Source organism: Cebus imitator, unplaced genomic scaffold, assembly GCF_001604975.1.
Source record: "Cebus imitator isolate Cc_AM_T3 unplaced genomic scaffold, Cebus_imitator-1.0 Scaffold355, whole genome shotgun sequence".
In the NCBI taxonomy this organism is placed as follows: Eukaryota; Metazoa; Chordata; class Mammalia; order Primates; family Cebidae; genus Cebus; species Cebus imitator.
In genome coordinates, this window is record NW_016107670.1 from 652,302 (window position 1) to 676,058 (window position 23,757).

General features: G+C 37.4%; 1 protein-coding gene across 2 annotated transcripts in view; it reads left to right on the plus strand.

Annotated features, from left to right (window-relative positions):
- CUNH9orf85 (chromosome unknown C9orf85 homolog) overlaps positions 1-18,680 on the plus strand; it is a 165,285-nt gene extending 146,605 nt beyond the window's left edge. For both annotated transcript variants that reach the window (XR_005196578.1, XR_005196580.1), the window contains 2 exons: positions 17,881-18,011; positions 18,386-18,680. The gene's annotated coding sequence lies outside the window, so the exon portion shown is untranslated. The remainder of the gene's footprint in view (positions 1-17,880; positions 18,012-18,385) is intronic.
- The last annotated feature ends 5,077 nt before the right edge of the window (positions 18,681-23,757 follow it).

Here is a 23,757-nt window from a genome sequence, read left to right on the forward strand (position 1 = left end):
TCTTTGTGTGTGTGTTTCCTCCCTTTCTGATCCTTGTAGTAGACTAAGGCTACCCGAATAATCCAGAATTATATCATCTTGAGATCAGTAATGACACCTTCAAAGACCCTCTTCCAAGTAAGGTTATATTCACACACTCTAGGGGTAAGAACATGGACATATCATTTTGGGGCCACCATTCAATTCTCTACCCACAGTAAAGAACCTAGTAAATGGAGGAATGTATCGTGTTCATAGCTATGAAGAGAAATATTATAAATATGCCAATTTTTGCCAAACTGATCTTGACAAATTGATTCAATGTATGCGAGTTATAGCCCCCCCAAAAGTTTTTCAATGAAATCTGGTCATTTGATTATAAAAGAAACAGCCAAGGTACTTTTTATTATTTTATTTATTTAAATTTTAAATTTTAAGTTCCGGAGTACATGTGCAGGTTTGTGATATAGGTGAACTTGTGTCATGGAGGTGTGTTATACAGATTATTTCATCACTTATGTATTAAGCCTAAAATTCATTAGTTATTTTTCCTGGTCCTCTCCCTTCTCCCACCCTCTACCTTCTGCTGGGACCCAGAGAAGTTCTGGGTCTGTTGTTCCCCTCTATGTGTACGTGTGTTCTCATTGTTTAGCTCCCACTTGTAAATGAGGACATGTGGTATTTGGTTTTCTCTTCCTGCATTAGTTTGCTAAGGATAATGGAGCTTCATACATGATCCTGCAAAGGACATGATCTCATTCTTTTTATGGCTGCATAGTATTCCATGGTGTATATATACCACATTTCAAGGTACTTCTTAAAAAGAACTGAATAAGGAGTTATGACCAACTAGATACCAAGATTATTTGAAAACTATACCAAATAAGATCATATGTCAGTGGCACAAAGATAACCAAACACATCTACTGAAATGTGATATATGAAAGATGTGGCATTGTGAATCCGTGGTGAAAGAATGACGTTATAGTAAATGCTCTTGCAGCAATAGGGTGTCTACACTGAAAAAGCTGAAATTGCATCCCTGCTTCACATAATATCCAAACACCAATCCAGATGTATTACAGAAATAGAACCTACTTGCCTTTCATTCTTTTTAGTTCCAAATTTAGGTTCATATTCTTGACCATTTCTGCTTTAACCAGCTTAGACATAACCACAAGTTCTTTCCAGGGGACTTGCCCTATTGTCTTCAATCATCTGAGATCTTTGTATGATCTGTTCCCTTCACTTCTGATGTGGCCCTTTCTCACATACAAAATGTGCTTTAAAACTTTTTTGCCTACATTGTTCTGAGGCCAATAGTGACAGAAAAAAAAAAGAATTGACCACGAGGCTACCTAGAAAACCCTAAAGACTCATCCAAAAAGCTCCTAGATCTGATAGATTATAGAATTAAGTCTCAGGATACAAAATTAATGTACACAAATTAGTAGCACTGCTATACACCAACAACAACCAAGCTGAGAATCAAATTGAGATCTCAATCCCCTTTACAACAGCTGCAAAAAATAAAATAAAATAAAATAGAAATAAGCCTAACCAAGGAGGTGAAAGATCTCTACAAGGAAAACTACAAAACACTGCTGAAAGGAATCATAGATGACACAAATAAATGGAAACACACCCCATGCTTATGTATAGGTAGAATCAATATTGTAAAATGATAATACTGCCAAAAGAAATCTAGAGATTCAGTGCAATTCCTATCAAAGTACTATTATCATTCTTCACAGAACTAGAAAAAAATCCTAAAATTTATGTGGAACCAAAAAAAGTGCTCACATAGCCAAAGCAACACTAAGCAAAAAGAATAAATCTGGAGGCAGCACATTACCCAACTTCCAAACTATACTACAAGGCTATAATTACCAAAACAGCATGGTACTGGTATACAAATGGGCAGGTAGACCACTGGGACAGAAAAGAGAACCCAGAAATAAAGTCAAATACTTACAGCCAACTGATCTTCAACAAAACACACAAAAACAAAAAATGAAGAAAAGGACACCCTATTCAATAAATGGTTGTGGGATAATTGGCAAGCCACATGTAGAAGAAAGAAACTGGACCCTCATCTCTCACCTTATACAAAAATCAACTTAAAATGATCAAAGACTTAAATCTAAGACCTGAAACCATAACAATTCTAGAAGATAACATTGGAAAAACTCTTGTAGACATTGGCTTAGGCCAAGAATTCATGACCAAGAACCTAAAAGCAAGTGCAATAAAAACAAATATAAATAGATGGGGCCCGGCCGGGCGTGGTGGCTCACGCCTGTAATCCCAGCACTTTGGGAGGCCGAGGCGGGTGGATCACGAGGTCAAGAGATCAAGACCATCCTGGTCAACAAGGCGAAACCCCGTCTCTACTAAAACTACAAAAAATTAGCTGGGCATGGTGGCGCATGCCTGTAATCCCAGCTACTCAGGAGGCTGAGGCAGGAGAATTGCCTGAACCCAGGAGGCGGAGGTTGCGGTGAGCCGAGATCGCGCTCCAGCCTGGGTAACGAGCAAAACTCCGTCTCAAAAAAAAAAAAAAAATAGATGGGGCCCAATTATATGAAAAAGCTTCTGCACAGCAAAATACTAGTAATAATGATGATAATAATCAGCAGATTAAACAGACAACTCACAGAGTAGGAGAAAACCCTTGCAAACTATGCATCTGACAAAGAACTAATATCCAGAATCTACAAGAAACTGAAACAAATCAACAAGGAAAAAGCAATTCCATGAAAAGGTGTGCAAAGGACATGAATAGACAATATCTCAGAAGATATACAGACAGCCAACAAACATATGAAAAAAACCCTCAGCATCCCTAATTATCAGGGAAATGCAAATTAAAACCACGATGAGATACCAACTTACTCCTGCAAGAATGACCATAATTAAAACATCAAAAAATAATAAATGTTGGCATGAATGTGGTGAAAAGGGGACACTTTTACACTGCTGGTGGGAATATAAACTCATACAACCACTATGGAAAACAAATGTGGAGATTGCTTAAAGAACTAAAAGTAGAAGTACCATTTGACCCAGCAGTCCCACTACTGGGTATCTACCCAAAGGAAAAGAAGTTATTATATGAAAAAGACACCTGCACATGCACGTTTAAAGCTGCACAATTCAATTGCAAAAATATGGAACGAACCTATATGTCCATCAACCAACAAGTGGATAAAGAAAATGTAGTATATATACACCATAGAATACTACTCAGCCATAAAGTGGAACAAAATAATGGCCTTTGCAGTAACTTGGATGGAGTTGGAGGCCATTATTCTAAGTGAAGTCAGCTCAGAAATGGATAACCAAATATCATATGTTCTCATTTATAAGTGAGAACTAAGCTATGAGGATGAAAGGCATAAAAATTATATAATAAGAGTGGGGCTAGCAAGATGGCTGAATGGGAACAGCTCCAGTTTGCAGCTCTTAGCAAGACCAATGCAGAAGGCAGGTGATTTCTGCATTTCCAACTGAGGTACCCAGTTCATCGCACTGGGACTGGTTAGACAGTGGGTGTAGTTCATGGGAGGCAAGCAGAAGCCCATGGGGGCGTCGCCTCACCTAGGAAGTGCAAGGGCTCGAGGAACTCCCTCCCCTAGCCAACGGAAGTTGTGAGGGACTGTGCCACGAGGGATAGTGCTATCTGGCTCAGATAGTATGCTTTTCCCATGGCTTTCACAACCCGCAGACCAGGAGATTCTCTCCGGTGCCTACACTACCAGGGCCCTGGGTTTCAAGCATAAGACTGAGCGGCTGTTTGGGCAGACACCGAGCTAGCTGAAGGAGTTCTTTCCCGTACACCAGTGGTGCCTGGAACCCCAGTGAGACAGAATCGTTCACTCCCCTGGAAAAGAAGCTGAAGCCAGGGAGCCAAGTGGTCTTGTTCAGCAGATCCCACCCACATGGAGCCCAACAAGCTAAGATCCACTGGCTTGAAATTCTTGCTGCTAGCACAGCAGTCTGAAGTAGACCTGGGACGCTTGAGCTTGGTGTCAGGGGGACATCCACCATTACTCAGGCTTGAGTAGGCAGTTTTCCCCTCACAGTGTAAACAGAGCTGCCAGGAGTTTCAAACTGGGTGCAGAACCCATTATAGCATGGCAAAGCCACTGTAGTTAGACTGCCTCTCTAGATGCCTCTCTCCAGGCAGAACATCTTTGAAACAAGGCAGCAGCTCCAGTCAGGGGTTTATAGAGAACACTCCCATCTTCTCAGATGGGACAGAGCATCTGGGGGAAGGGGTGGCTGTGAATGTAGCTTCAGCGGACTTAAACTCTCCTGCCTGTTGGCTCTGAAGAGAGCAGCGGATCTCCCAGCATAGTGCTTGAGCTCTGCTAAGGTACATTTCATGCTCATGGATAGGAAGAATCAATATTGTGAAAATGGCCATACTACCCAAAGTAATTTATACATTCAATGCTATTCCCATCAAACTACCGTTGACTTTCTTCACAGAATTAGAAAAAGAACTTTAAATTTCATATGGAACCAAAAAAGAGCCTGCCTAGCCAAGACAATCCTAAGCAAAAAGAACAGAGCTGGAGGCATCATGCTACCTGACTTCAAACTATACTACAAGGATACAGTAACCAAAACAGCATGGTTCTGGTACTAAAACAGATATATAGACCAGTGGAACAGAACAGAGACCTCAGAAGTAACACCACACATCTACAACCATCTGATCTTTGACAAACCAGACAAAAACAAGCAATGGGGAAAGGATTCCCTATTTAATAAATGGTGTTGGGAAAACTGGCTAGCCATATGCAGAAAACTGAAACTGGACCCCTTTCTTACACGTTATACAAAAATTAGCTCAAGATGGATTAAAGACTTAAACATAAGACCTAAAACCATAACAACTCTAGAAGAAAACCTAGGCAGTACCATTGAGGACATAGCATGGGCAGCAGTTTCATGACTAAAACACTGAAAGCACTGGCAACAAAAGCCAAAATTGACAAATGGGATCAAATTGAACTAAAGAGCTTCTTCTGCACAGCAAAAGAAACTATGATCAGAGTAAACAGATAATCTACAGAATGGGAGAAAAATTTTTCGATCTATCCATCTGACAAAGGGCTGATATCCAGAATCTACAAGAAACTTAAACAAATTTACAAGAAAAAAACAACCCCATCAAAAACTGGGCAAAGGATATAAACAGACACTTCTCAAAAGAAGACATTTATGTGGCCAACAAACATATGAAAAAAAGCTCATAATCACTGGTCATTAGAGAAATGCAAATCAAAACCACAATGAGATATCATCTCACACCAGTTAGAATGGCAGTCATTAAAAAGTCAGGAAACGACAGATGCTGGAGAGGATGTGGAGAAATAGGAATGCTTTTACACTGTTGGTGGGAGTATAAATTAGTTCAAACATTGCAGAAGACAGTGTGGCGATTCCTCAAGGATCTAGAACCAGAAATAGCATTTGACTCAGCCATCCCATCACTGGGTATATGCCCAAAGGATTATAAATCATTCTACTATAAAGACACATGACACATATGTTTATTGCAGCACTATTCACAATAGCAAAGACTTGGAACCAACCCAAATGCCCATCAGTGATAGACTGGATAAAGAAAACGTGGCACATGTACACCATGGAATATTATGCAGCCATAAAAAAGAATGAGTTCATGTCTTTTGCAGGGACATGGAGAAAGCTGGAAACCATCATTCTCAGCAAAGTAACACATGAATGGAAGACCGAACACTGCATGTTCTCGCTCATAAGTTGGAGTTGAACAATGAAAACATGAGCACAGAGAGGGGAATATCACACACCAGGGCCTGTTTGGGGCTGGGGATCAAAGGGAGGAATAGGATTAGGAGAAATACCTAATATAGATGATGGGCTGATGGGTGCAGCAAATCACCATGGCACATGTATACCTATGTAACAAACCTGCATGTTATGAACATGTATCCCAGAATTTAAAGTATAATAAAAAAAAGAATTATATACTAGATTTTGGGGACTCGGGGGGAAAGGGAAGGGTGGGAGGGAGGTGAGAGATAAGAGACTACATATTGGGTACAGTGTACCCTGCTCAGGTGATGGGTGCATCAAAATCTCAGAAATCACCACTAAAGAACTGATCCACATAACCAAAAACCACCTGTTCCCCAAAAATGATTGAAATGAAGTTTTAAAAAAGAATTGATCACAAGGAAGACATCTAACCATAGACTGTACTTGATTCAAGGTTTGAAACACAAAAGTAATATAACAGTAAAGTAAGACAAGTCAAGGCAGAGCAATTGCTCAAATGAATTCAGCATGCCGTGTTGACGACTCAAAATGCTAAAAACAAAACCCAAACTGTTGATTGCTCCAAAATATAACTTTTCATAATTTTACATTGTAATTTATGTTTCATATGCATGAATGCACAATGTGTTTTCTTCTTACAGCTAGGCTATTATTAGGTGAGATTTCTGAAGGCAAGGGCTAGGTGACTGAAAAGGGGTACGTTTAACAGGGAATTGTCTAGCTATTTACAGCAGCAGCTGCCTTGACCCAAAAGAGTGTTACCATTCTTGGAAAATGCCACAGGCTGTTTTTCCTCCCTTCCTGGCCTTTCCTGCTTGGTCTCCTTTGCTTGTAACATCTCCTCTTTCGGATTACTAAAATTTGGAGCCCCTCCAGAATTCTTAGCCCTCTTTTCTTCTTTATTTTTTAAATTTAATTTTGAAAAAATGTAATATTGGGTAAGTTCAAAAGAATACATACAGAGTTTTGCGAGTTATGAAGCATAATTGTAAAACCAGCCCATTCAGGTCTAGGACAAGAGGGAGGCAAGTCAGGCACTTATCTTGGGGGAAGAATGTAAGAAGCCACCAAAAAACTCATAATCAAGATAAATCATAGTTTAACACAATATTTAAAAATCAAAATTAATATGAAAAAAATCTGTGAACAAAATACAACAATTTTAAATAAAGACAGAATCAGACCCTGTACTTTTATATCCCTGACTTAATTGTCATCTTACCCTAACCCTAGCCTTGGTTCCTACATAGGAGAGTAAATTAATTCCTTTTTTTTTGAGATGGAGTCTCACTCTGTTGCCAGGCTGGAATGCAGTGGTGTGATCTCAGCTCACTGCAACCTCTGCTTCCCGGGTTCAAGCGATTCCCCAGCCTCAGCCTCCCCAGTAGCTGGGACTACAGGCACTATAGGTGCAGGCCACCACGTGCAGCTCATTTTTTGTGTTTAGTAGAGACAGGGCTTCACCATGTTGGCCAGGATGATCTCGATCTTCTGACCTCGTGATCCACCCACCTTGGTCTCCCAAAGTGCTGGGATTACAGGTATGAGCCACCACACCCAGCCAAGAAATTAATTCTTGACATATCAAATGGCAACCACAATAATTTAGCAAAGCATATTATTTTTTTGCTCTGAATTTATAAGACTCTCAAAGGTAAGAGCCTATAAAGAAACATGATTTGTGGTGGAAGAGGGTAGAATTAAAATGTGTCAATTTAATAGTTACATCAATGTAGCTCCTTTTGCACTCATTCCTTTTTTTGTCTTATTGCTTTAGTAAGAATATTGAGATCAATATTCAATATTTCATACTTCACTGGAATATACCTAGGTTTCACTTAACTATGGTCCTGACAGCTTTTTTGAAAACAAATGAAAGAAAAAATGTCTTTATAGTATTAAGAAAATGTCTTAGTCTTAGTTTAGAAAATGATGTTAATTTTTATCAAAGGCCTTTTATAGATGTATCAAACCTATAGAAATTATAATGCATTTCACTTTTCTTTTGATATATTGATACAATTTTGTAGATTTTCTAAGATTGAATGATCCTTGCATTACTGAAATAAATATTGTCATAGGGTAGTATCATGTTATTACAGTATGCCTCTGATTTTCTGGTGTTTTATTTTTGCCATTTCCATCTATATAAAGTAAAATTAGTCCACATGGGGTGTACGTGTGTGCATGTGTGTATGTGTGTGTGAGTGTGTATTAGCTATTTTGGTCAGGTTTGCTATCAGCATTATGGAAATTTTTAAAATAAATTGGACAGCTTTCCATATTTTTTTAGATGCTGTAAAATTTCAAATTCATGCTCCACTCCTTATAAAAGGTATGGCTTTATGCATGTTGCTTTATTTGTTTTCAAATTTCTTCTGTCAAAATTAAATACTTGAGGTATTTCCCAACTTTTGAGGTACATTAAACAATTTTATATTTATTAATTTTATGTTTACATTTATGATTTATATTTTCCTTTGAGAATTTTAAATACATAACCAGGTGCAAGTAAACATTTTAAAATAAATTGTAAATCTGTCAAATCTATGGTTATAGGTTGATAATTTTACATATTTTGCTTTTTAAAAATATTTTCTTGTTTAGGCTTTCCAGTAGTTTGTATGATTCGTCCTTTTACAGTCTAGCATTTAGGTTAATGTATTGAATATTTTCAGGTTCTCCAATATATCAATATTATGTATTTATTTCTTTTAAACTGACTCTGACCGTTCTATCATACTCATATTAAATCTCCTGGATTTATTCTTCACAGCTTTTTTCCTTTGTCCTTTTCATTTCTTTGTTTTCTTGCCCTAAATTCTGAGAGGATTGCTTGAAGCTTGGGTTCTAATTCATTGATTTGCTTGAAACTTGACAATCAAGTTTTCTATTTCCTCAGTATTTTTTCATCTTAGATTTCCTTCTTTTTAATGACTACTTACTCTGGTGTCCAACATGCAAAATCCTATTCAACTAATCAGAAAGTTTCTAAAATTTTGTAAAGGAATATTTTATGCCATTATGCAAATAGATTGACATCTTTTTTGACTTGCACTATCTTTCTTATTTTCGGTTGTATATTGAATTAAAGATTGAAGTTAGAGTTTGTCAAGTATTGGTTTAAATTCTTTTAGAAATTGTGTGAGTTTGAAGTTTCAGACGACCCAAGATAAAGAGGAGGAGGAGATATTTCAACTTTTGTAGTTTTCATTATTTGGTTCAGAAATCCAACAGCCTAAGAGTAGACGGAAGATAACAGGAGTCTGTCCCTTTGACCAAAGAGTTTCTTTTCAAAGTTCATGGTGGCAGCTTGATGTCAGCTGGGGAAAAAACTTCACTCTTTTTCTGGTAGAACTGACTTCTTTGGTAGAGAGCTGTGGCAGCTCCTTTGCTTATTCCCAGCATGGAAAAACCACAAGATCCCTGTTCTTATGGCTCTGGCATATAATGCACTCCCCAGAGGGACTGATTCATATGTACCCCTTACAAGGATACCAACAACCTATCATTACCTCCAGCTCTTACTACTGCACTGAAGGTTACAGTCAGATTTTGATGAAGTCTCTTCTCATTAAATTTCCAGACTACATAGAAACCTGTGGTGTGAGGCCTTTCTTCATGGTTTTAGCTGTATGGTCTTTAGTAAAACTTTCTTCAATTCTTAATGATCAGCATTGCTATAAGGTGTTCCCTATTTATGATATCTGCAGATTATTTCAATGGAAAACTTAGATGGAATAAAAGGCAGTTAAATGCATCTTCAAGTTGCCATTTTTAACTGAAAGCCATCTCTGCTTTTATGAAATCTGGGACAGCTACCAAATTAACACCCACATGTACTAGTAATGGCTGGCAGAGTAGAGAATCGGGGGCAGAAGATCTATGTTATGTTCTTATTCCATTTCTCATCACCTACAAGCAGATGTCTCCTACAAGAACATCAACTTAGTGGCCAAGAGTATCTTGGAAAGAGGAAGCCAAGATATTTTTCATAATGTGTGGCTTTCCAATATTTTTGGTATCTAGAAGTCACCAGATCACTTAAATATTCAATCACGTTCTGCTGCTTTTTCCATTGTGCAGTGCCATTTGTCAGGGACCTTCAGGAACACAGGTGGATACCTTTATGAAAACTCTGTTCTCTCACTGTAAACTGTCTCACATTAATAAGATTTACCTTCAGGTGGAAGGAAATTCACATAATCCCTCCCATGTGTGAGTTTCATGTGTGAGTTTCATCTTCTAAGTTTATATGGTCAACATCTCATTGCACATGCCCATCAAACTAGACTAAGGAATTTTGACAAACATTCCTAGGTTGTAAAAGTTATATCAAAGTTTTCTTTTAAAATTATACAAATACATAAATAGCCTATCATTTTATATTTAGGTTTTATTTCTCAGATAATTTCTTTTTTGGGTTCTGCCTGGATTTCCTCTTACCTCCCACTAACCACCTAGTGCTAAAATTCAGTAAATTAGGAGCAAAAATTTCAGAAGCTTAGCATTTGGCCAAAGTCTTTGAACTACAGCAAGAAGAGAAAGTATGCCAAGATTTCAGTTATTTCTGAGAAGCTCATGGGAGAAAGGGCACTTGATCAGAAAAGCCTGTTCCTGACTGAGGTTTGATACAGCACTGCAAGGAGGATTTAGTACAGAAATACCTACACGGCATGACTCTGAATGTGGAGTACAAATTCTTACAGATGAAGACTGTCAGGGACCATTGTATTGCCAGCATCTATGAACAAAATCAGAAGCCTTTTAATTTCATAGGTGACTGAATAAATTTGATCATAGTAATAGTGTTTGATACTGATGTTAAAAGTGGTTATCACCTGGGTGCCATGGCTCACACCTGTAATCCTAGCACTTTGGGAGGCCAAGGCAGGCAGATTGCTTGAGTCTAGGAGTTCGAGACCAGTTTGAGTAACATGGTGAAATCCCATTTCTACAACAACAGGAACAAAAAATAGCCCAGTGCAGTAGCGTGTGCCTGTAGTCCCAATTACTTGGGAGACTGAGATGGGAGGATGGCTTGAGCCCGGGAGGCTGCAGTGAGCTATGATGGTGCCACTGCACTCCAGTGTGGGCGACAGAGTAAGGTCTTGTATCAAAGAAACAAAAAAGTGCTTGTCATTTAATAAACACTTACTGAGTGACTACTATATGCCAGTCACTGTCCTAAGACTAAAGTATACCAAGATGCGTAAGACCTCCTCATCCAACAGGTAACAATTTAGGAAAAAAATTACTGTGCAAATAGGAGCTTATAGAATTCTGTGATTTTACCAATTGTGTTTTATCTAGCTCCTTAATAAATACTGGTATTTTTATTTTATGAAATTATAAACATATATAAAAGTAGAGAAAATAGTGTAATGAAGCTAATATATTCATTACTCAGCTTCAAAAATCATTAATACATTATCAAACTCTTTGTATTTACATGCTCTCAACTCCCCCATCTGTGAGATTATTTTGAAGTAAATCCTGAGTATCATATAATTTCCTCTGTGAATATTTCAATATATATCTGTAGGAAATAAGGATTCTGTTTTTTAAACATACCCACAATACCATTGTTACCACATGTAGACAAATCTACAATAAATCATGAGTATTGTCACATAAATATTCATGTTGAACTGATTGCTCTATTTAAGCAATTTTTATAGATTTTTTTGGAATTATAAGTTAAATAAGGTCCATAGTTTGCCATTGGTTGATAAGCATGTGCAGTCTCTTTTAATCTGTAATATCCTACTCCATCTCTTCTTGATTTTTTTTGCTGCTTATTTTATACTTTCCCATAGTCTGGATTTTGCTGATTGCATCCCCAGTGGCGTAGCTGAACATATTCCTTTATTTGCCGTATTTTCTATAGATTGGCAGCTAGATTTAGAGGCTTGATCTGCTTCAAGTCAGATTTTTTTTTCAACGCTACTTCATAGGTGGTTTTTGCATCATGAAAATACTGTCTCAGTGTCTCTTGTTTTGTGACATCATTGGAGGTTACAAAATGGAGTATTGGGAGTATTAACTCGAGTGGGTGTGGTGGCTCACACCTATAATCCCAGCATTTTGGGAGGCAGAAGCGGGTGGATTGCCTGAGCCCAAGAGTTCAAGGCCAGCCTGGGCAATGTGGTGAAACCCTGTGTCTATAAAAAATACAAAACAATTAGTCTGTTGTGATGGTGCGCACCTGTAGTCCCAGCTACCTGGGAGGCTGAGACAGGAGGATCACCTGAGCCCGGGAAGTCGAAGCTGCAGTAAGCCGCGATGGTGCCACTGCATTCCAGCCTGGGCAACAGCGTGAGGCTCTAACTCAAACAAACAACCCAAACAAAAATAGTAATACTCTAATTTTATAATTCATTTTTATTTGCTTATTAGAATACTTTTATACAAAAAAACTTCCCCTCATAAATTATTTGGCAATTCTGCAATGTAGACTGTAAAAGAAAAGGCAGAAAAGGTTCAATTCTTTTTCTTTATCATATTTCAAAATAATGAGATGTTTCCCAGAGATCTTTCAAAGGTGACCAATTAGTTTAGTTTTAGTACAGTTATAAATTCATGGTTTTAAATATATTCAAAGCACTTCAATCCGTTAAGGTTATTATGCTTTCTGATGCTCAGATTTTCTCTTTTAACCCAGCAGAGCTTATTTAGGTTGTCTACTGGGTACTTTTGACACCACCCCGATGGTCTTCAATAGCTTCCTTGATTTTTTTGAATTACAAGCGTTCCAGCATATCTTTTTTACATTCCTTGCCCTAGATCCAGAATTAATCATTTTTTTCAAAGCACCTTGGTTGCTTTAACAGAGAAATAACATTTAAGGTCATAATCTGGGCACTGGGGTGCTCATTCCTACTGGATTGGTCTTTGGTTCTTTGCCTTTTCAGTGGTTAGATTTAGGGAATATGTTTGTCTTATGTTATTATTAAAATAAAACACATCATTAATGTATAATAATACTTCCAGTTTCAAGATGTGACTTAGCTTTTACCTGACTTCATCAGTTATACATCTGTATTTCCTAGCAATGACAAAAAACAAAACAAAACAAAACAAAAAAAAACAAAAAAAAAAACACTCAGTTCTCTATGAGATCAGCCTAATCAGATGATTTTGGTTTTTCCCACAGAATGCACACAGCCATCTCAGCAAACAATATGAACACTACTGCCACCAGCATGATTTAGTTGAAATGGTTGAAAAAAAAATTTTGGTACCTCTTTTTGTCTTTAGGAAATATCTCTAATATATGTATCCCAAAGATATATAGTTATTGTGTTTTAAAGTTCTTTGTTATAATTTCTCTCTTTCTCTGACTATTCCACCAACTAGATATATAGGCAGGTCCATTTGTTTCCTATTACTTTCAGATTCTGAGGTTGCTTTTATTATTTAATCTTCTTTTTATTTTTATGTAAAATATTTAGATATTTCTGAAGCTAAGTCTACAAAACAAGGTGTATTTAGAGAAGGCTTATTCTATTTCTGCTTCTCTGCTGTGTTCTGTCCCTCCTATAAGTAAACATTTAAATAACTGTTTATCTTTTGTCTTTAAGATATTAGCAATATAAAAATACACATAAATATATAACTACTTTTTAATATATCAATATTTATGATGATAAAATTATCTATCTATCTATCTATCTGTCTATCTATCTATCTATCTGTCTGTCTATCTTTTTGAGACAGGGTCTTGTTCTGTTGTCCAGGCTAGAGTTCAGTCACATGATCACAGTTTGCTACAGCCTCTACCTCCTGGGCTCTAGAATCCTCCTGCCTCAGACCTAAGAGTAGCTGGGACTACAGTCACTATTACTGCTTGCCTGGTTAATTTATTTTTATTTTATTGTAGAGACAGGGTCTATGTTGCCCAGGCCGGTCTCAAACTCCTAGTTTCAAGCAATCCTCCTGCTTCATCTTCCCAAAGTGCTAGGATTGCAGGCATGAGCCACCATGGCTGATCCATCAATATATATTTATTTGGACCTTTGAGCCCAACCCAGCTCCAGATGGATACAATTGAGTCAAAGACCCACATGGAGAAAACTATCGAGCTAACCCCTGCCCAAATCTCTGTCTTACGCAATCATGAGAACTAATAAATTATTGTTTTAAGCAATTATGTTTTGGAGTAATTTGTTATACAGTGATAGATAACTGATACAACAATATTTCCTGGTGTTCATGTGGTAACAGTATATAGAGATAGTGGTATTTATTTATTTTAAAGACTTAATTTTTTGAAAGAGGTTTTAGGTTCATGGCTAAATTGAGAGGAAGGTATTCCAGTTACTTCCTGCCCTCACACACGAATAGTCTCCTCCATTATCAACTTCTCCTATCAAAGTGGTACATTTGTTACAATTGATGAACCTACATTGCCACATCATAATCACCCACAATCCATAGTTTACATTAGGGTTCATGCTTGGTATTGTCCGTTGGGGTTGCACAAATGTATAATGACATGTATCCTCCATTATAGTATCATACAGAATAGTTTCTCTGCCCTAAATATTTTTCATGTTCTACCTTTTCAACCCATACCCCTTTAATACCTGGCAACCACTGATATTTTTATTGTCTCCATAGTTTTTCCTTTTGAAGAATATTATATAGTGGAAATCACACAGTGTTTTCAGATTAGCTTAGTAACATGCATTTAAGGTTCCTCCATGTCTTTTTATAGCTTGATAGCTCATTTCTTTTTTAGCACTGAGTAATATTCCATTGCTTAGATGTACCACAGTTATTTATCATCTGTTCATCTACTGAAGGACAACTTGATTGCTTCCAAGTTTTGGCAATTAGGAATAAAGCTCCTTTAACATTGTGTACAGATTTTTGTGTGGACATAAGTTTTCAACTCCTTTAGCAAATATCAAAGAGTATGATCACTGGATTATATGCTAAGAGTACATTTGGTTTTGTAATAAACCACCAACTGTCTTCCAAAGTAGCCATATCATTTTGCATTTTAACTAGCAATGAATGAGAGTTCCTGTTGCTCCGCATTCTCACCAGCATTTGGTGGTATTAGTGTTCTGGATTTAGGCCATTCAAATATGTGTGTAGTGGTATCTCATTGTTCTTTTAATTTGCATTTTCCTGATGACATATGAGATGTAGCATCTCTTCATATGCTTATTTGCCATCTGGATATGTCTTTTTGATGAGGGGCTATTAAAGTCTTTGGTCTACTTTTTAATTGGATTGTTTTCTTATTGTTGAATTTTAAGAGTTATTTGTATATTTTGGATAGCAGTACTTTATCAGACATGTCTTTTACAATTCAGCTCCCCGCAAATCTGTGGCTTGTCTTCATTCTCTTGACTGTGTCTTTTGCAGGGCAGAAATTTTCATTTTAGTAAAGTCTGGTTTATCAATTCTTTCTTTCATGGATCGTGCCTTTGGCATTGTCAATTTTTACTTTTAAAATGTACATCAGATGATACCAGTTTTTTTTTAGAGGGACAGGCTGAAAAATCATCGGTATCATCTTGAGGCTGATTTATCGGATTGATTTTCCGTTCAAGCAAATGTGATTCCATAGATAGTCTCTATGGAAGATGTGGCATGAAAGGATACCATTTACTAGATTTCTTTGATAGTCTAGTAGAGCTGATGCTATAGTCTTTGATTTCGAATTGAATTTGTATATATGGCCTCTGGAAGAAGATTAGACTTCCTCTAAGTTGCCATAACATGTTAGTGTTCTTACTATTTATTTAATACATAGTATTTATGGCTGGCTTTGAAAATTATCATTTAGCATTTTTATTAATTTCCTAGGTCTGCTATAACTACCATAAATTGGATGGCTTACAAAAACAGAAATTATTAGCACTTAAGCCAACAAAAAACTTTTTAGGGAGGAGTATTTTATCACTGACATTATTTAGAGCCACCATCTCATAGTGATAATACAAGGCAGTCTATTTTCTAATCACTTGTGTTTTTGTTTTAGATTCTTCACAGGCTATACCCCCTTACTGGCTGCCCCAGGTGGACTGCTTGAAGTTCCACCCTGGAATGCCTCTGATGTGGAATAAAATGAGCTGTAACTTTAGACTTCAGGAGGGGGCATCTGTAGCAGCTTTACCCAACCCAGCTGTAGTGGACAAGTGTTCTCTCTTGAACTTTATAGGACTGATATACTACAACAATCCCATGTAACAGCAAGAAACATGACACTATTGAATTGATAAGAAATTCCTCCTTTTAAATTTATTGTTTTCATTATGCCACCTTTCTTTAGTTTGAGCAAGTCTTCTTAGACAATACAAGTTGTGATGATTCATTTTGGGCATCAACTTGGCTGGATTAAGGAAGACCTAGAAAATTGATAAAGCATTGTTTTGGGTGTGTCTGTGCGAGTGTTTCTAGAGGAGATTCGTGTGTGAGTCTCAGTGGACTAAGTGGGGAAGACCCACCATCAGTGTGGATGAGCATTATTTAACAGGCTGGGGGTGTGATAGAAGAAAAACAGGAAAGTTGAATTGGTTGCTCTGTCTCCAGGAGCTGGAGTACACTCTGCTTCTGCCCTTGGACATCAGGCTCTCAGGCCTTTGCCCTCCAGGACTTACAGCAGTGCTCCTCCGGGTTCTCAGGCCTCTGTACTTGAACTGAGTCACACTGCCAGCGTGCCAGCTTCTCCAGCTTGTCAGGCCTGCTGTGGGACTTCTCAGCCTCTATAATTATGTGTGCCAATTCCCCTAATAAATCTCCTCTCATCTATCCATGTATCTATGTATGCATTCTGTTGGTTCTGTCTTTCTAGAGAAGTATTACTAATACACAGGTAGAGGAAGGACCCAAGAGGAATACTGAACTGACACCAGTAGAGTGATTACTGAAAAACAAAGAAACAAAATAAGAAAGCGATGTGAGCCCAATTTTCCTGAGTTTGTGGAAAAGGCAATACTCATGATATCTAGAGTATAATGTTCCATAACCAAGAGAGCAAATTGCATACCTCCTCATGCCTAACAAGGTATCTAGCATATATAGGACATTTAAAAATATTGAATTATCTACGCCAGGTCTTCCGAAATGAAGAACCAGGGTTCAGCTATCAGAATCATCAGAACCACTTTCTAAAAACATAAAGGTGTAGGCTTAACAGATCTACTGAATAAGAAATTTGAGGATACGGAATCTGAGAATCTACATTAAATCAAAGCCCCTGACAGGCACAATGGCTGATGCATGTAATCTTAGCACTTTAGGAGGATGAGGCAAGAGGATTGCTTGAGCCCAGGAGTTCAAGGCCAGCCTGAGCAACATAGTGAGACATCCATCTCTAATAAATACAAAACTTAGCTAAGTGTGGTGGCAAATGTCTGTACTCCCAGTTACTCAGGAGGCTAAGGTGGGAGGATCAATTGAGGCAGGAGGATTGACTGAGCCTAGAAGGTCAAGGCTGCAATGAGCTGTGCTCGCACCACTTCGCTCCAGTCTGGGCAACAGAGTGAGACCTTTTAGCAAAAAAAAGAAAAAAACATCTCTCAGGTTGATGCTAATGCTCACCTACCTATGACTGGAGACCAGTAGCATGTAATGGAAATATAAAAAGAACTTATTCTGAACTACCGGGAAAGTGGAAGAGATCCTACTCCCCACCATTCTGGTTAGTGTCTCCAAATTCACTTTCTTTCCTTTGACTCTCTTTAAACAATATCCACAAATCAATGTGGAAAGCCAAGAGATTACTGACGTGTTAGCTGTGCATCATGCCTTCTGTTTGAGAATGTTTCCAGGTTCTTGTTGATGTTTGGCAGCCGTGCCGGCACATCCTAAATTAAATAGAATAGCTGTTTCTCCTAGCAGGGCATTGGAATTACTCCAGCTAAGAACTGATCCAGTAACAAACAACTTAATTTATGATGATATAAAAAAACCTCAGCCACAGAATATCTATAATTAGCAAGAATCCAACAGAGATTGAGGTGTGCTAAGTTAAATATTCTCCTCTCCTTTGTTTGCCCAACACACACACACACACACACACACACACACACCTACCTCTTGTTTTCATAGATTCTCAGCTAGAATGCTCAGTAAGAAATCATCTGGTCTACCATGTGAGCTTTTAGGTTTTTTGAATGAATAAAATATCCTGAAACTGTGATAATCTCCAAGGAGGAAGATGTCTCAATAATCCTTGCAAGGTAAGAGAAACTCAAGAAAAAAGAAAACAAAGTTCTTTATACAGAGATTCTTGGTACTGTCCATACTCAGCTGTGTTTCTAAACTATATAATAGACTCAGTAATGAGAGTCTAACCTGAATCCCCAAACAAAGTCGTCTAGCTTCCGTCTTAAATCAGTTTGGGTTAGCTTTGGCTATGAATGACATAAACCCCCCTCATACTAATGATTTAAACATAGAGATTTATTTCTCTCCCACAAAAACAAACTCCAGCAGCCAGTATTCCAAGGCTGGCATGATGAGGCCACCCAACATTGTTAGGAACTCTTTAATTCTTTCTATCCTGTTTCTTTGCCATTGTCAAAATGCGGTTTTTCTCTCATGCTCCAAATAGACTGCTTGAGTTCCAGGAATCAGGTCTACAATCTGGCCAGCAGGTGGAACGAGGAGAAAAGAACACAACTTCTCTTTTAAGGACATATCATCAGCTGGAACTGAGCCACACTTCATTGCCAAGAAAGCTGGGAAATGGACTGTTTATTCCAGTTGGTCATGGGGTTAGCTCGTATCTGGGGTTCCACTGCTAAGAAATAACTTGTGATTAGATAATAGAGGACAGGGCCAGGTGTGGTGGCCTATGCCTATAATCCCAGAACTTAGGGAAGCTGAGGCAGGCAGATCACTTGAGGTCAGGAGTTTGAGACCAGTGTGGCCAACATGGTGAAACCCTTTCTCTACTAAAAACACAAAAATTAGCCGGTGTGGTGGCGGGTGCCTATAGTGCCAGCTATTCAGGAGGCTGAGGCAGGAGAATCACTTGAACTCAGGAGGTGGAGATTGCAGTGAGCCAAGATCATACCACTGCACTCTAGCCTGGGCAACAAGAGGAAAACTTTGTCTCAAAATAATAATAATAATAAGCCAGGTGCGGTGGCTCACACTTGTAATCCCAGCACTTTGGGAGGCCGAAGCAGGCAGATCACCTGAGGCCAGGAGTTCGAGACCAGCCTGGCCAACATGGTGAAACCCCATCTCTACTAGAAATATAAAAATTAGCCAGGTGTGGTGGCATGTGCCTGTAATTCCAGCTACTCGTAAGGCTGAGGCAGAATAATCGTTTGAACCTGGGGGGCAGAGGTTGCAGTGGGCTTAGATCGCGCCACTGCACCCCAGCCTGGGTGACTGCGAGACCGTCTCCAAAAAAAAAAAAAAAAAAAAAAAAAAAAGAAAGAAAAAGAACAGGTCACTGTTTTGAGCCCCCCCTTCTAAATAGCTATTAAATGCCAGTTTTCTGCGTAGCTTTCAAGAGATAGTCTACATAATTATACAAGTACACATTGAGCTACCCTAATCTAAAAAACCAAAATCTGAAATGCTCCAAAACTTGAGCACCAACGTGACACCACAGGTGGAAAATTCTACACGTGACACCTTTGCTTTCTGATGATTCAATATACACAAACCTTGTTTCATGCACAAAATTATTAAAAATATTGCATAAAATTACCTTCAGGCTATGTGCATAAGGTTTATATGAAACAAATGAATTTTATATTTAGACTTAGGTCTCTTCTCCCAAATATCTCATTATGTATATGCAAATATTTTAAAATTTGAAAAAACACAAAATTCAAACACTTCTGGTACCCAGCATTTTGGCTAAGGAATGCTCAGCCTGTACTGTATATATGCATGCATATACACACCCCCCCTCATTTTTTTTTAAATAACTAGAAGCCTACAAATTATACTTCACTGTTTGTTGCTTTTTTCTTGCATAGAATATAGTTAGTATATTACTCCATAACTGTTAATATAGATTTATTCTTTTTAAATGATTGCAGGGTTCCTCATTATAGTGTTATACTATAATTGAAGTTCTATTAATGGCATATAACTGTCTTTTTGGTCTTATAAATATGCTATCATGGCTATAATTCTAAGTTTGTTCACATGTATAAACAAATCTGTAGAATATGTGTATATATATATATATATATATATAAATCTAGGAATATATATATATATATTCCTAGAAGGGATTTCTGTGTCTAAATTTTGATAGCTATTATCACATTGCCTCCAAAGTGTTTGTTCCACATTACACATCCTCCAAAAAGGTGTGATAGATACCTATTTTTTTTTTAACATTGTAGACTTAGAGTGTGCTATAAATATTTTATTTTTTATTTCTCTGGTAGATGAAAGATGCTATCTTTTTTTTGAAAGATGCTATCTTTATGTCACCTTACATGTAATTATCATCTCATTTGTTTTAAAAGCCATTTATATTTTTTGTTCTATGAACCCTGTTCATGTTATTTAATCATTTTTTCACTGGAATGTAAATTTTTCTCTTATTGATTTGATGTCTCTATATATTAAAAAAAAAGTGATGTTCTCTTCTGTCACATGTGCTGCAAGTATTTTCCCCTGGTTTGTCCCTTGAACTTTATTTTTAAAAATTCTATTCTGTAAAATAAAAAACGAGCCTCTTAAATTTTAATTTATAGTATTTTTTCATGCTGAAATGTATAATTTGTATGTTTCAATATGTTTATTATAATTTGTATACTTTAAATATGCTTAACCTTTCCTAGGTTTTTTTGTTTGTTTTATTCTTTTGTTTCTTGATTAGAAAGTTCTTGCCTACTCCACTATTATAAAAGCATTCTCTCACATTTTCTTCTAGTACATTTATAGTTTTCTTTTTTTGGTTTAGTTTTTTTATTTGTCTGAAATTTATTTTCTTATAAAAAATGAGAAACAGATACAATTTTACTTTCTGCTGGATGGTTAACCACTTGTACCATCATTATTTATTAAATAACCTATCTTTTCTACCCTGAATTAGAATGTTCTCTTTATCATATTCTAAATTCTCACATGTATCTCAGTCTACTTCTGGACTCTTTATTCTGTTCCATTGATCTGTCTATTCAGGCATCATTAACAAACATTTTAATTACTTATAGATTTATAATATATTTTCATGGACAATGTAAGGGTTGTTATTTCCATTTAATTTATACGAGTTACTTATTTAAAATATTTTAGGGTTTTTCTAGCTATTCTGGCTTGCTTATTTTTCCAGTATAATTTAGGATCTACTTGTTTACTGTGAAAAAAAGCCCTTTTGACATTTATGGATAATTTAATACAAAAGAGTACCTTTAAGATGTTAAATCTTTGACTTAATTTGTATTTAAAAGTATTCTTGGCCGGGCGCGGTGGCTCAAGCCTATAATCCCAGCACTTTGGGAGGCCGAGGCGGGTGGATCACGAGGTCAAGAGATCGAGACCATCCTGGTCAACATGGTGAAACCCCGTCTCTACTAAAAATACAAAAAATTAACTGGGCATGGTGGCGCGTGCCTGTAATCCCAGCTACTCAGGAGGCTGAGGCAGGAGAATTGCCTGAACCCAGGAGGCGGAGGTTGCGGTGAGCCGAGATCGCGCCATTGCACTCCAGCCTGGGTAACAAGAGCGAAACTCCGTCTCAAAAAAAAAAAAAAAAGTATTCTTTACATGGATAATGCATTTTTATTGTTTATCTCTGGGTTTGTACTTTTTATTATTGTAATTGGTTGTTTCCAAATGTAGAAAAATAGTTTCAACCATTTTACTGATTTTTCTTATTGTTGGTAATAGTTTTTCAGCACATTTTCCTGAGTTTCCCAGATATACAATCATATCTGCTGCAAATAAGAACTTAGACCAGACTTGTCTAACTTTTGACCCTTAGGCCATGTGTGGCTCAGGATGACTTTGAATGCAGCCCAGTACAAAGTTCCATAAACTCTCTTAAAACATGATGAGGTATTTTGGATTTTTTTTCTTTTTTTCATCAGCTATCGTTAGTGCTAGTGTATTTTATATATGGCCCAACCTGATTCTTCTTCCAGTGTGGCTCAGGGAAGCCAAAATATTGGGCACCACTGACTTAGACTCTCTCATTTCTGATTTTTATTCCCCTCTTTTATTCTTTTGTTTAATTACTTTAATTATACTGGTAGTAGTAATTTAAAAAGCAAAATAAAATAATTTTAAACACCCTCTTCCTTCAAATAAATATATATTTTTGAAGCTAAATATGCAAGAGGTAATAGTGATGCTATTCTAGCTGATATAAGGGGTGCCTGACACCCACCAACTCTGCCTCTTCTCTCTTATCCTTCACACTAGATTCTATGTGAGGACCCCTAGGGTTAATGAAACATAGTTTGAAAGACACTTACTGATCCTGTCTTATACTTTATTTTGCCAATGAAGAATTAGACCTACAGAGATTAAAGACCTGACCAAATTAAAAATAATAATAAGTAAAGGCATCCTTTTTAAGGTAAAAAGACTACATTATGTGAAATAAATAAAGTCTATTGTTAGATTCACTTATTTACTAATTCAGTTATTTAACAAATAAATATTAAGACTATAACACTACAGGTTAATAGTCCGGGGAAGGGTCAGCAAACTGTAGCCCACAGTCCCACATTTATCTACTCCCTGTATTTATATAGCCCATGAACTAAGAATAAATTTTTTTAAGTCTTAGTTGCTTCAAAAAACATTGAAAGAAAAATAATATTTCATGACACAAGAAAATTATATGAAATTCAAATTTCAGTATCCATGAAGTTTCTGTGGACCACAGCTGTGCCCACTCATTTACGTATCAGTTATGGCTGATTTCTTGCTATGAAGGCAAAGTTGAGTAGTTGTGACAGAAACCATACAGCTCACAGAGCCTAAATCATTTACTATTTGGCCCTGAAAAGTTTGCCAATTCTGGTCTAGGGCATTGATTCTCAAAGTGTCAGATCCTTCAGGTTAACCTAGGAATCTTCATTTTGAATAGACTCCTCCCCTCCATTCTTATGCCCATTGAGTGGGACAATCATGAAAATAAATAGAAGCAATATGAGATGATAATTACTTTAATGGCTGTGAGTGGGCAGTGGAAATAGATTAGATAGTCCCTGGATCCACCTGGGGGGAGCCAGAATTTCTTCATCTCACATTGACACTGAAGAAGGAAAGGAAGGTATTTTCCTGCCAGAAGAGGAGAAAATGAGAATTTCAGAGGAAGGCCAGAGATAGTCCAGGATGTTCACAGAACTGAATATTGCTTCCAAGAGACCGTATAAAATAGTGTTGAGGATTGTCAATTCTGAAGCCCCTCTGTTATTTATTATCAGAGGGACTTGGGCTAAGTCACTGAACTCTTGGTGGCTCAGTCTCTTCACTGCAATTGGATCTGATAACTATGCTTCAGTTTATTTATCCGCAAGAGGAATTGCTGTGGTAGTCATTAAGACTGGTTAGAACAATGCCTGGCCCATACTGAAATGTAAGAGTTAGTTATTATTATAGTGGATAGAGAGTAAAGTTAGAGGGTGGAGTGGGGAGAGATACAGTTAGAGAAGTAAGGGGTAAATCTTGAAAGGCTTGTGAGTTTAGACAGTATTTCATTAAGTGATGGGGCCAGGCACAGTGGTTCATGCCTGTAATCCTAACACTTTGGGAGGCCAAGGCAGGCAGATCACATGAGCTCAGGAGTTAGAGGCCAGCTTGGGCAACATGGTGGAACTGTCTCTACTAAAAATAAAAAAAATTAGCTGGGCGGGGTGGGACATGCCTGTAATCCCAGCTGCTCAGGAGGCTGAGACACAAGAATCGCTTGAGTCCAGGAGGTGGAGGTTGCAGTGAGCCAAGATTGTGCCACTGCATTCCAGCCTGGGCAACAGAGCAAGAATCTGTCTAAAA